Source organism: Pongo abelii, chromosome 5 (assembly GCF_028885655.2).
Source record: "Pongo abelii isolate AG06213 chromosome 5, NHGRI_mPonAbe1-v2.0_pri, whole genome shotgun sequence".
Lineage (NCBI taxonomy): Eukaryota > Metazoa > Chordata > Mammalia > Primates > Hominidae > Pongo > Pongo abelii.
Window position 1 is genome coordinate 113,488,204 of NC_071990.2, and position 9,854 is coordinate 113,498,057.

Consider the following 9,854-nt stretch of genomic DNA (forward strand, 5'->3'; position numbering starts at 1 on the left):
TACGTGCTGAAGTATTTAAAGACAAAATGTCTTGACATATCCAGCTTATTTTTAAAAGTTATCATCAATGAGAGACAGAGATACACAGAAAGAAAAGGAGGCAAACATTAAACAAACAAACAAATTCTGGGCTAAATATTGATTTGGAGCTCGCACTGGAAAAATTCCCTGTTGCTTGTTGAAGTCCAGGCAAGTCTATGAGTTCACCAATTGGCTTCAGGGTATAAATTGGACTATTCTGACATGTTCTAAAGATCTATCATTAGCCTGGCCCGCATTCAAGTTTCAGCTAACAGGAAGCACTTGACTCTCTGAAGAGGTGTGCCAGAGCAGAATTTCTTACAGATGTTCCTTACAGACATATTCCAAATTTGTTTCTCTCAATTAATTTTTAAATCAATTTCTACACCCACTTCATTAGATTTTAAATTTAATTTGCAAGTAAAATGGCATTTGCATTTTCTTGAGTAACTGTGTCCCTTCTATTCCCTCCCATTCCCATTTCTAGAATCTCAATTATGTTATGATACGTCCCACAATAATTGCATTATAAAATGTCAGGAACCATGATTATAGGGATGCTATTCAGAAAAAATTCCCTCACTATCTATTCACACTAAAGCCTTGATTCATAAATTTGAAAAAAAACTTCCATGGTTATATGAGCCAGTGGAGAATCTTTGTGTTTTAATAGGTCAGATAGCCCAGGGTATTGGACCTGCTCATATATGAGAGTTTTTGAACATGATTTTAAAGTAAGTCTTTGGGGCCTCTTTTAACAATATCAAAAGTAGTTTGAAGGAAATTTACTTTTTTTAAAAAAAAGAATCCTCATTGCAAATTTGACTATTTTATTCTTTTGTTGGGTCACTGTTTTTGAACATCTGGCAGTCAGCACATGGTTGCAAAAAGCTCATTTTCAGCAGTTCCTTGGCAAGATCAGTAACCTAAAAATTTGGCCCCAATTCTTTGACATCTTTGAAAGACTAACCTCTCTGTCCATTACTTACTCTTTCGTTCCACTTGTACTTGAAGTTTCATTTTTTTTTTTCTCAAAAGCATTCTGTAATTCAAGTCATTCCAATGGAAATTTTAGTAATGCTATGCTGGGCATTGTGTGGGGCAATGCAGGGGAGACATGGAGGAGTAGAATGTGGCCTCCTGGTTTGGAAGGAGAATGTGACCCAGCAGGAAATAGAAGACACATGTACTAATTACTCTTATGTAATGTATGGAATATTCCACATGAGAGCTGTAAACAATGGATTCCTTACCCATGGCTCCAGCACAATTAGAAGCTCTTTCCTCACGATTCAAGTGTCCATCTTCCTCATCTCCCAACATCCAGAGTCAGGCAACTACCTACTCTATTAGGGTTAGTTGGTTTACCAGTCTAGAGTGAATTTCTTGAGTCAAAGTCAGTGACATTCATTTTATACCTTTAGCACCCATCAGCGTTTTTGGTATATAGGAAGGCCTTGAAAATTATTGTAGCACAGAGTGGGTGGCTGGCAGGATGATGAATGGTTATCCCAAAAGCTGATGTCTCTAAATACTTCCATAATCAGACTGATACAAGCTTCAGGGTTTGGAGACCTTTGGTTTCAATCTCTTACCAATATTGCTTTATGAACCCAGGGATGAAATCACCATGGTGAGAAAAATGACAAGGAATTAGATTCTCTCATGTATATATCTGCTATTTTTTCTTTTGTAACAAACTGAAAAAATACAAGAGCATATCTTCATCTCTACTACCACGATCTTAGAAATTAGCTTCTGTACCTCCACTCACTACTTGCTCAATCTCTGGCCCAGTTTCATCATTTTATCACCAATTCTCTCTGAGACCAACTGTATCCTAGGTCAATAATTCAATTCTGAGAGAACAGAGCTCCTTGCTCATCTCTGCAGGTTAATGAGAAGATTGTAACACAGTCACTCATTAGTAAGTAGAAATAAAGTCTAGGTTTAGTGGACAAACTACTTCCAGTGATAAAAAGTAATCCTTGAAATATTTTTAAAATATAAAGAGCTTTGGCTGGGCATGGTGGCTCACGCCTGTAATCCCAGCAGTTTGGGAGGCTGAGGCGGGTGGATCACTAGGTCAGGAGTTCGAGACCAGCCTGACCAACATGGTGAAACCCAGTCTCTACTAAAAATACAAAAATTAGCCAGGTGTGGTGGCGCATGCCTGTAATCCCAGTTACTCAGGAGGCTGAGGCAGGATAATCACTTGAACCCAGGAGGCAGAGGTTGCAGTGAGCTGAGATTGTGCCACTGCACTCCAGCCTGGGCGACAGAGTGAGTTTCCGTCTCAAAAAAACAAACAAACAAAAAACCCCAAATATATATATGTGTGTGTATATATATATATATAAATATATATATTTATAAATATATATATATAAATATATATATAAAAATATATATATAAATATATATATATATATATATATAAATATATATATAAATATATTTATATATATATATAAATATATATATAAATATATTTATATATATATATTTGGGGTTTTTTGTTTGTTTGTTTGTTTTTTTGAGACGGAAATATATACATACATCTTTATATATATACACACCTATATATAAAAATCTTTGAGTCGTCTAATTACTTCCACAGGATGGGAAAGGGTTAACTCACTTTCAAACCACTTGGATTAATAGTAACATTATTTGTATAATATAAAGCCAGCTTCAAATAAATATCAAGAGGTTAATTCTATTAAATAACTTCTAAATTTTGTTACTCAGTACAATTAGTAAATGGTAAACGAAGTAAGGAAAAATACTTTTTCTTGAGTAAATGTTAAGCAAATGGTGGTGTATGTATAAACCCCACTGGTGACTTCTGCCTCTCTTTAGTATTATCATTGTGATAATTTGAGTTGCGACTACATGCCAGAATGATAAGTGCTTTACAAATATTATCTCTAATCCTCACAGTACTATAAATTAGGCTCTATTTTCCCTAATTCACAGATGAGAAAACTAAGTTTCAGAGGTTAAATAACTTGTCTTGGATCACGCATCTAGGAAAAGCCTCCTGGAAACCAAATTTCACTATATGAGTGAATAAAATTAATGTCTGACGTTGACCTAATCAATTTAGTGGTAGTACATTCTTGACAAGTGATAGAGTAGGTTCCATGTAAAACCAGAAAGTAGTTGAGGTCTCACTTCAGCACTTTCAGCCTTTTGATAATGTTCAGTACAGGACTGAGCCACCATACTTTTCCTCTTTCTTCCGCAAGTCTTGTCTTAATGAAAATCACAATAACAGAGCTATATACCTCAGTGAACTTGTTTTGTTATTTCTCTTAGGGAGATCAGAAGTTTTAGCCTCCTTCTAATTGTTAATAAAATGTTTTAACTGTGTTATGAGGATTTCAGGTGTAAGTTAGTAAGAGACAGGTATATTTTGAAGGACCTTCCTTTTGCACATGAAATTCACAGAGATACAAATTTGTGAATTTCATGTGCAAAATTGGCTGCATAGTCATCTGTGTATTAATTATGCTGTAGATAATCATTCATTGAAGATGTATTTATTGAGTACCTTCAGTATGTTGAGCCCTATTCTGGTTGCAAGATAGACTACATAATTTGCAGGTCCAGTTGTAAATTAAAATATGGAGTTCCTTGTTCCAAAATTAAGAATTTTAAGACGGCGACAGCAGAGCATTAAACAAGGCATACAACCCTTCTAAGCTCTTCTATGTAACTGTGTAGTTCACACATCCATGAAGCTGACCCTGGCTGGGTGCTCAGGATATAATGGTGAGTAGAAACTGTTTATCCCCTCATGTAATTCATAGTCTATTAAGGGAGACAGATTGTAAACCAATAATCACATTAAACAATTTGTTTATTTGATAAAAGTAAAAACACACTAGTAATTATATACCAAAATAATTACTCCAAAGGGAAAGAGTGAAGTTCCAGAAGATAGTTGATCAAAGAAAGATATCTAGGTTTATGCTCAGAGAAAGCTTTCAGGAGAAGTAATGTTTAAAGGATAGGGAGAAATAAACTAGGTGATGAGGGGAGAGAGGTGCCCTCCAGGACAAGAGAGTATTTTATCAGAACACGCTCAGGTACTGTGGGGCAGGATGTAGCATGTCATAGAACTGAAGGAAGGATTGTGTATGGAGAATAAAGGGGGAGTGCGGTGGGACCCCAGATCAAAGAGATAGACACACCCAGACACTGAGCAAAACCTGGCCTTGTAGGCTTGTGTAAGGATTTCAGTCTTTATCTCAGGGACAATGGGGATCCGCTAAACAGTTTTAACCAGGGGGCTGAGAGTAAAGGGTCTGAGGCTGAAAGCCGGACAGAGTGCATACAGAGCCACCATTTAGGAGGCTGCTGTGGCAGTTGGGCTAGAGATAATATTGGCTTAGGCTGGGAAAATGGCCAAGGTGGTGGGAGATTTGGGGAGTTCTTTGGGCAGGCACATACAGAAAGGAAGGAAAAACAGAAGGCTTGGAGAATTTCTGGATGAACTTGTATGAGCATGACGCTAGCAGAGGAAGTTTAAAATGAGGGCCCAAATCACATTTTGCTTGGCTTTGCCCATCCTAGAAACTAATTAGAAAAATGAGATAAATAAATATTTTGAAGTATGAGAAAAAGCAAAACACTTTCCTCTTCTACAAACCCATCTCACTTTGAAGAGGAGAAAAATCAGTGATTTTGTTTAGTCCCTTGAGTAATGAGAGCTGTGGATGGTCACAGTTAGAGGTCTGAAGCCTCCTGTAACTCTACAGGAGCTGGATTGTACTAAAATGTCAGATCAGTCTGGAGGGGAAATGAATCAGTAGAAAAGCTGAAACGCAGAATTTTTGCTGTGTTCTCCTTTACCTAAGGGACAGCCATGGCTTTGCAACCATTAACTTTCCTTGAAAAGGAATTCAGACCGCCTCTGAAAGATCTGCAGAGCTGTGAAGGCTGAAAAGCAAGTTAGTCTTGCAAAGGTCTTTAAGTAAAACTGGCTGCTAAAAAACAACAACAACAAAACTACCCTTCCCTTGACATAGTCAACTTAAAAAATTGTAATGGAGCCTTCTTAGCTTTTAAATTGAGGAACAAGTGGGTAAGAACAAACCAGAATCAAATAGTATAGCAGGAGTTCCTTCTTCCTTTTCTTTCAATGCCCTTGCTTTCTCCCCACTATGCTGCCAGAACTCCTACATCTTTTTAGATGCTTTTGTTTTCCAGGGACTGAATTCTTACTTCCCTGCTCAAGGGATCATCTCAACTTGTTATTCTCCTTAGAGTAATTTGTACAAGACCATGTTTATCATATTAGGAACAAATGTGTTTGGAACTGGGGTGTTTTAAGCTCTCTGTTAATGCACAATGCTTTTCGGCAGCTGACTAACTCCTAGCAAACTTGGCCTCACAAGAGGTCACCAGAATTAGGTACTAGGACTATGTACCAACCATGTACTAGGCACAGCTTATAAATACCTATTAAAGTGAAACCCACCCAGTGTTCAGTTAGTAGTATGGGTGATTTGGTGAATTAAATCCATAATGAAATCCTATCAAAATATCTCCCTCCCCACTGATCTATCAGAATTGCTAAAGAGCTCAGCTAACAAGCCTGTGTGTGACAGTTCAGTGTTATGCACAATCTGCTTTCTTTGGTCTTACTGTTGCAGAGAAATGGCAGGAAGTTAGGTATAAGGATTAAAAATAAGAGCATATAGACCAAATGTAGGCTGTTGACCTTTAAAAAAACTGATGTCTAGTCACACTAGAAGAATGTTATACAAGTATTTCTTTTATAAGTGAAACAGATCTGCATGAATGCTTTCTTTTCTTCCACATATACATAATTTAGACATCTTAATTAGAGTTGTATGCTTTGGGGTTTGATTTTATAAAAACCAGGATGTCTTTTTGTCTGTTCTCCCTGATGTCAAAAAATTGATTATAAATTTTATAAACTGGTTTTCCTTAGTGAGGAAATTTCTTGTCTAATTTTAGCTTCCCCCACCATTCCTAAAACCATCATCCCATGGATCTCCATGAATTGAGCTGCATATGTGCACATCTCTCATTTGCATCTTTTCCTGATATTCATAAAACCTCCCACAAGTGAAAGGAAGGAAAGTGATGCTCATGGATTGGTTTCCTGCCCACCATCAAGGTCTGGGATCATAAATAAAGTCTGGGGCTCCACTTGCTGCAGAGACACGGTAGATGGCAGTGTGCAACACAGAAGTATGAGATTCCCGACCGTCTCAGCCTTGGATGGGCAACTGACTGGGAGGAGGTTGAATCTCTGGGCACGGATGCTGTTTTTCCAGCCTAGTCAGAGGGAGAGGTCGTCCTCCTAGGAAATGCTTTTTCTGCATAAACTTGGTTTTGCTGATTGAGTCAACTGCAGTTATTTGGGCTACTTTGGCACCAAAGAATGTTAAGCTTCTTTAAGCCTGAAAAATTTCTGTACTTCAAAACTCTACTTAAATGCATAAAATAATCTTTCACTTATATGATATGCTTCACTTTTCACTTATATGAACCTCCTTGTGCTTCATATTTTATTAATTTTATTAAAACAAGATTACTCTGGATAACCTACAGATAAGCACTCTGGACATTTCATAAGCACATGTTGGATACACCAGGACTTGGTGGTTTGACTTTTCAGCATCATAGGTGGACTAATATGAGTACTCCCATATACTCTCAAAGACCACATTTAATTAGGTCACTGTGTTGGACATTTTAAATCATTTTTATATTTCTGCATTATATGTTCCCCAAAATTTAGTAGTAATTCCTCAATAGACTTAAAATATATTTAAACTTCTTTTTTTATTATAGAAGGTACAGGCGACTGGGGTCATTTTGCTGAATATTAAAATTACTTTCTTAATATAATTACTTTCTTATCATAAGCAAATAAATCATTTCTAGTATGACACTTATTATTAAACATTAGCAAAGGAGATCTTACTCAGCACCAGTAACAGATATTTTTAAAAAGAGAATTTCCCTAGAAGAAGAGGTCTCAGAGGAAAGGAGATATGTTGTATACAAATCATGTACAGCACTTAATTACCTTGAGATTTACTCATTTCAATAGACACACACCCACACACATTTTCTCAAGCCTTCCCTTCCGGCTGGGTTTGTCTTAGGATTAGGGGCTTTGCTCTGATCTCTGTTTTACAGTGTTTGGCCTGCGTAGACTTTCCTACTTGGACTAATGTGCTCCATTGTATTTATCTTTCCAGACCTCTTGTTCATTTAGATTTCAGAGTTCTGTCCAATTCCATGGTCTCTTGGAATTCCCAGCTTTGGCTTTTCCTGGCCTGACTCATTCTGCTGGCACCCAAGGCTGGCCCAGTTAGGCTGAACTACTGGGCATTTTCAGAGTTGCCACCATTTGACTACAGGTCTTGGAATTCCAAACTTGGGTTGTTGACTGCAGGGTTCTCCTTCCTCAGTGTCTGAGACACAGGCTTTTGGCGATTGCCTTTCCCCTTGTGTCAAATGCTGCTGTTTCTCAGGGCTCTGACTCTAGGCCCTCCTTTCTCACTCTGCACAGTTTTCCTGGGCCGTCTCAACCACTTTTCTGGTACCCAGTTGCCATTCCACTTCCGTGCTGATCACTTCCAAGTCGTTGTCTGTAGCCTAGATCCCTTGCCTGACCTTCAGAACTGTAGGCCCTCACATCTATAGAGACACCGACACGTCTCGCTGGCACTTCCGTAAGACCAACATTTCACGCTTTGTTTATCCCACGTATTGTTCTTCCTGCTTATCCCACTGATGTCAGCATCCATATCTGTGTGTAGGCCAGAAATCTCATATTCATTCTTCATTTCTTTTTGTTCCTCCAAAGAATGACTAAGTCCTATTGATTCTGGCTACTAAATATATTGGGAAACTATTGAAATTTTTTTTCACCAGTTTCTTCTGCTGTTTCCTTCTATCAGGCCACCATCATCTTTTACTTGGATCTCTGCAACAGCCTTCTGACTGATCTCCTTGACTTCAGCCTTGCTCCTTTGCAATTCATTTCCCATGCTGCCGCTGAATTATGTCCCTTGAATACTCATTTGACCATGTTTTTTCTTGCTTAAAAAACCCAAAAAACTCTTCTATGGCTTACTTCCCTTGCTCTGACTCCTTCTTCTCAGCAATTAGGCCTCCACCTAGTCCACCTAGATTCCATTTTCTCTCTCTCTCTTTTTTGTTTTTTTGAGACAGAGTCTTGCTCTGTCTTGAGTGCAGTGGCCTGATCTTGATTCACTGCAACCTCCGCCTCCTAGGTTCAAGCGATTCTCCTGCCTCAGCCTCCTGAGTAGCTGGGACTACAGGCGTGCGTCACCATGCCTGGTTAATTTTTGTATTTTTAGTAGAGACGGGGTTTCACCATGTTAGCCAGGCTGGTCTCAAATTCCTGACCTCAGGCAATCCACCCGCCTTGGCCTCCGAAAGTGCTGGAATTACAGGTGTGAGCCACCGTACCTGGCTGATTCCATTTTCTCTTAATACCTATCCTGACCCTTTCAAGCTTGTGTGAATCACTCTTTCATCTGCTCTATAGCACGATGCGCTTTCCCTACCATAATATTTACAGAACATGTTACATTTGCTAGTTTACTTCTCTCTAACACTCACTAGTCTGCAAGTTCAGGAACTATACTTAGCTTGCTCATCTATTTTATATCTATTACTTAGGAAATTGCCCCAAATATTGTAGGGACATGGGATGCAGGGGTATAGTAGTGTATTATTTGTGGTAAGAATACATGAAGAAATAAACTCATTGCAAATTATCAATGCATAATACTTGTTGGACACTTCCTGTAGGACAGTTATGGTGATGGGTAATTGGAATTGTGTTAGGATGGGAGGAAGGCTTGGTTAGAACAGTAAAGCTACAGCAATTATCTTGAATCCATTCATGTAGGATAGGTTCATTAACACTGGTTTGAAAGGTGTTTGATGATTTTAAGAAATAAACATTACTTGTATGGAGGTTCTGGAAAGAGAATGTCTGAAACAAGTCAAAATACATTCTCCTTTGTTATATATCACAACAGGTTCAGCAAAAGTAGATGTAAGAATCCAGATGTCTTTTATTAAGCAAAAATTACAGAGGTTTGCAAACATTCAAAACAATGGAACTCTTCTAAGTCATTGTTTTTGTTTTAGAAAATAGTTATTTGTTTAAATAAAACTATATTATTTATGTTAACATGTAATTGTTTTATTTTAATTAATTAAATAGAGCTTTAAAAAATTCTCAGTTTGAATTTCTAATATTGTAAATGTGAAGAAATATAATTCATATGAACAAAAAGCTTTTTGGAGTTCTCATTTATGTATAAGAGTGCAAATGATATCACCTTACACCTGTAAGAATTTTTTTTTTTTTTTTTTTTTTTTTTTTTTTTTGAGACGGAGGCTTCCTCTGTCGCCCAGGCTGGAGTGCAGTGGCAGTGGCGCGACCTCGGCTCAGTGCAACCTCCGCCTCCTAGGTTCAAGCAATTCTCTGCCTCAGCCTCACGAGTAGCTGGAATTACAGGTGGCTGCCACCACGCCTTGCTAATTTTTTAATTTTTGGTAGAAACGGGGTTTTAGCATCTTGGCCAGGCTTGACTTGAACTCCTAACCTCGTGATTCACCCGCCTTGGCCTCCCAAAGTGCTGGGATTACAGGCATGAGAAAAAATAAATAAATAAAAAAGAGAAGAGATAACAAATGCTGGCAAAGATAGGAAGAAGAGAGAAACCTCGTACACCATTGGTGGGAATGTAAATTAGCACAGCTATTATGAAAACTAGTATGGGGGTTCTTCAAAGAACTAA